We start from the raw sequence: 4,723 nt of genomic DNA, 5'->3' as shown, positions 1-4,723 counted from the left end.
CTGCTGGGGCAGAGCTTGCTGCTGTGCAGAGAGTTCTGTGTGGGCCAGGGCTGCTCTCAGGTCCAGCTCATGCCCAGGTCATTTCTGAAGGAACTTCTCATGAGCTCATTCAAAGCAGGGTTTTCCTGCTTGAGTCTCTTCTTTCCTGTCTTCCCACTTTTCACTGGCTTAGCCAGGGAAGTGTGGCAACTCAACTGTGATGGGTAGAGTAGGGGCTGTGGCTCTTAAACCATCACACTGAAATTTCCTGGGACCCTCAGGAGATGCCTCCACCTCCCCAGCCTCCAGATCCACCCAGCATCACATTTCCATGGTGTCCAGGCCTGGGGGAGCTGTTCTTTAAACCCTGCACCCCAGAGCAGCTGCAGGGCAGAGCTGGCCTAGGGGCTGGGCTGGGCTCTGGCAGTTCTGGCAGGGAAGGAGCCTGGTGCCACAGGAAGAGCTGAGGCTGGGACAGCTCCAGCAGCAGAGCCATAGGCAGGGAGGGAGGGAGGCAGTGCTGAGGGAAGCCCTGCTGCAGGGCAGATGTGGCACCTGCTGGCCCTGCCCTGCAGGGCAGACACTGCCCTGAGCAGCACAGCTCAGGTGTCCTCTCGCCACCAGCACAACCCTCAGCCCTGGGGCTCAGGGCCCTCAGTGTCCTCCTGGGCCGGCAAAGCAGCACCAGACATGAAGGGCATCTTCAGAAAAACAGATGATGGGCTGGGAGAACGGGCTTGGACATTTCTCAGCAAAGTTTTGCCTGATTTTTCACTGTGTCCTCCTTCAGTAGGACTCCATAGCCAGTGCGAAGAAATGTCCAACAGCAGCTCCATCAGCCATTTCCTCCTGCTGGCATTGGCAGACACACGGCAGTTGCAGCTCCTGCACTTCTGCCTCTTCCTGGGCATCTCCCTGGCTGCCCTCCTGGCCAACGGCCTCATCATCAGCGCCGTAGCCTGCGACCACCACCTGCACACTCCCATGTTCTTCTTCCTGCTCAACCTGGCACTCACTGACCTGGGCTATATCTGCACCACTGTCCCCAAAGCCATGCACAATTCCCTCTGGGACACTAGGAACATCTCCTACTCAGGATGTGCTGCACAGGTCTTTCTATTTTTTTTTTTCTTTTCAGCAGAAATTGGTCTCCTGACCATCATGTGCTATGACCGCTACGTGTCCATCTGCAAACCCCTGCACTATGGGACCCTCCTGGGCAGCAGAGCTTGTGCCCACATGGCAGCAGCTGCCTGGGCCAGTGCCTTTCTCAATGCTCTGCTGCACACGGCCAATACATTTTCCCTGCCCCTGTGCCATGGCAATGGCCTGGGCCAGTTCTTCTGTGAAGTGCCACACATCCTCAAGCTCTCCTGCTCACACTCCAACCTCAGGGAACTTGGGCTTATTGCTGTTAGTGTCTGTTTACTTCTGGATGCTTTGTGTTCATTGTTTTTTCCTATGTGCAAATCTTCAGGACTGTGTTGAGGATCCCCTCTGAGCAGGGACGGCACAAAGCCTTTTCCACCTGCCTCCCTCACCTGACTGTGGTCTCCCTGTTCCTCAGCACCTCATTTTTTGCCTATTTGAAGCCCCCCTCCATCTCCTCCCCATCCCTGGATCTGTCCCTGTCAGTTCTGTACTCAGTGGTTCCTCCAACTCTGAACCCTCTCATCTACAGCCTGAGGAACAAGGAGCTCAAGGCAGCACTGTGGACAGAGATGACTGGATGCTTTCAGGACCACTAAACTGCTGGACAGTTCCTGCAAGTGACTTGTAATAAAAATCGCTTTCAAAAGCGCTTTTAGCATTTGGTGGTTGGCTTTTTCATTGCTTTGCTTTGTTTTAGATTTTTAATATTGTCCACAAAGAAATGCCAGTGTTTGTGCTGTTTCTCATTTTGTTTCTCTCCAAGTTAACAGCGACCCCGATGGGGCTGCTGTGGGGAGATGGAGCTGATTGAGCACAAATGCCATCAGCCCCTGGGGCCAGCAAGGGCTGGGGGACACCAGGGAAACCACTCAGATTTGTTGTGGCCTCTGAAGTCAGCCAGAAAGTTTGTTCCCATGAGCTGTGAGTTTCCTGTCCCACTGCAGACATTGTTGCTCAGAGCCTGGGCTGCCTGGTAGCCACCACCAGGCTTCCCTGTGCATTTCCTTTTGTTATAAATATGATTCATGCTAATTAACAAAATTGTTGCTTAATATCAATAGGAAAATTGTACTTAATTGTTATAAAGCAAAAAGAAAAAAAAGGGACAAAACAGATGCTTCAAATTCTAGGTGGGAGTAAAGAATAGTAAGGATGTAGGTCTAAGAAGAGCACTAGAAATAAAATTTTTGACCTTGAATTGGGTCAAATTAGGATGATTCCAGGCATTGGACACTTGGATATGGGAACATATGCTTAGTTATATAGTGCGCTTGTGCTACCTGCAAGGTCAAGCAGCGAACACTGATGAAGACCCTGAGCCTTCATCAGAAACAAGATCCCTGAACAGAAGAGAGACTCCCAACTACAGGTGAAACATGCACAATACAACATAGTAATGAAGACCTTAGGAGCTGAATCTAGGAGGAGCCTTCCAGAAGATTCTATATTAATATGTATTAGCAAACAATGTATAACTGAGATTTTTAGCTTGACTGATTCAATGTGGGAGGAAGGGCCCTACCCATACCCATGGTCAGTGAATCCCCCAGTTGGTTTTGCTTATGCTTTATTTGAACCTCAATTATACTAAATTACTCACTGACAAATTTTATATATACTCAAATATATGTATTTAATACACTTTGATTGCATTCATTTAAATAAAATTGCTGCTCTTATTAATAAATTGCTGCTAAATTTAATTGGAGAAATTGAAAATTCATTTATAACACTTTGCTTCACCTTTGATTTCTTTCTTCTTTCCTGACCCGGACTTCTTCCTCTTGCCATCCCTGTCCCCTCCCCTACAAACAGGCCATCCCTGTTTGCCCTTTCCTTTCTGGCTCCACTCCCCATTTCAGTTCCTTAGCTGGCACCATGGGAATGTCCTCTGGGGAACAGGATGATCCTAGAATTGCTTCAGGAATTGTCTGTAGGGTCCTGCAGTGCCTCATGCTGCTCCCTTGCCACAGGCACCACAGGTCTGGGGGACACATCTGGGCTGGTGTGTCTGGGTATGGGGCTCCCTGTTCTGAGCAGTGAGGAGGAGCTGGGGAGGCTCTGCAGGACTCACAGGATGGGCTTTGGGGCCTGTGTGGAGAAGCTGAGGGTGCTGGGCTACTGGACCTTCTGAAGAGGAGGCCCAGGGCTCATCCTGCAACTGCTCCAGGGGTGCTTTCAGAGAATCACTGAATGAGCCAGGCTGGAAATGACCTTGGAGATCATCAAGTCAAACCTGTGCCCTGATACTACCTTGTCTCCCTGAGACTTCATTTCTCCAGGGAAAACAATATCAGCTCCCTCAGCCTTTCCTCACAGGTCTTATATTCCAGACCCCTCACCAGTCTTGTTGCCCTTCTGTGGATATGCTTTAGCCCCTCCATGTCCATCCTAAATTGGGGGCCCAGAACTGGACACAGCATGTGAGATGCTGCCCAACCAGTGCTGAGCACATGGGAAGAATCACTGCCATGGTCCTGCTGGCCACACCATTCCTGATCCAGGCCAGGAACCATTGGCCTTCTTGGAAACCAGGGCACACTGCTGGCTCATGTCCAGCCTGCTGTCCATCAGTGCCCCCAGCTCCCTTTCTGCCTGGTTGCTCTTCAGCCACCCTGTCCCCAGCTTGTAGCTGCAGGACTCAGCACTTGGTCTTGTTAAACCTCACCTTGTTGGATTTGGGCCCTATATCCAGCCTGTCCAGGTCCCTTTGCAGAGCCCTCCGACCCTCCAGCTACCCACATTCCCAGCCAGCTTGATGTCACAATGGATCCAGGAGGCCCTAGTGTGTCACAACACTCTCCATGATTCGGCCTCGCAATGTCACAATGTCCGTTTGGTCCCATGGGACCCCTTGATGTCACAAAATCCCTTGTATCCCTGGGCCCTGCAGTTTAACAATGGCTCCTTGGTCCCTCAAGGCCCTACAGTGTCACAATGTTCTTTTGTTTCTATAGGAGCCTTTGGTGCCACTGTCCCTTAGACCCTTAGGCTCCACAATGTCACAATGGATCCTTGGTTCCATGAGGTCTTACAGTGCAGCAATGTTGTCCTTGGTTCCACAGTGTCACAATGGCCTTTTGGTCCCAAGGGACACCACAGTGTCAAACATGTTTCCTTCATTCCAGGAGTCCCTGAGGAGCAGCATTGGCCCCTTGGTTTTATGGGGCCTGCAGTGTCACCATGGCCCCATCATGGCATGAGGTTCTGCTCCGTCACAATCGTCTTCATGGTTCCACAAGGCCCTGAAGTGTCACAGTGGCCTCTTGGTTCCATGAGGCCTCCGAGTGCCACCATGAATTCCTTGGTGCTGCAGTGTCACAATGGAGCCCTGGTTCCACAAGATCCTGCAGTGTCACCAGGGACCCTTGATTCCACGGGGCACCACAGTGTCACAGACGTTCCCTTAGTTCCAAGAGTCCTTGCAGTGGAAAAATGGCCCCTTGGTTCCATAGGGCTCCAGGCTCTCACAAGGCTCGCCTTGGTTCTGCAGTGTCACAATGGCCCCTTACTTCCCCACGACCCTGCAGTGCAACAATCATCACAGAATCATCCAGGCTAAAAAAGATGTTTGAGAGCATCAAGTCCTTCC

At 51.1% G+C, this 4,723-nt stretch overlaps 1 pseudogene across 1 annotated transcript; it reads left to right on the top strand.

The window, feature by feature from the left end:
* Nucleotides 1-795: 795 nt before the first annotated feature.
* Nucleotides 796-1,727, top strand: LOC306815155 (olfactory receptor 14A16-like; annotated as a pseudogene). The gene has a single exon. The product of its transcript is annotated as an olfactory receptor 14A16-like (transcript).
* Nucleotides 1,728-4,723: the final 2,996 nt, after the last annotated feature.

The sequence above is a fragment of the Erithacus rubecula genome (assembly GCF_903797595.1).
Source record: "Erithacus rubecula genome assembly, contig: scaffold_104_arrow_ctg1, whole genome shotgun sequence".
In the NCBI taxonomy this organism is placed as follows: domain Eukaryota; kingdom Metazoa; phylum Chordata; class Aves; order Passeriformes; family Muscicapidae; genus Erithacus; species Erithacus rubecula.
This window is presented reverse-complemented; position numbering and strand designations above follow the sequence as displayed.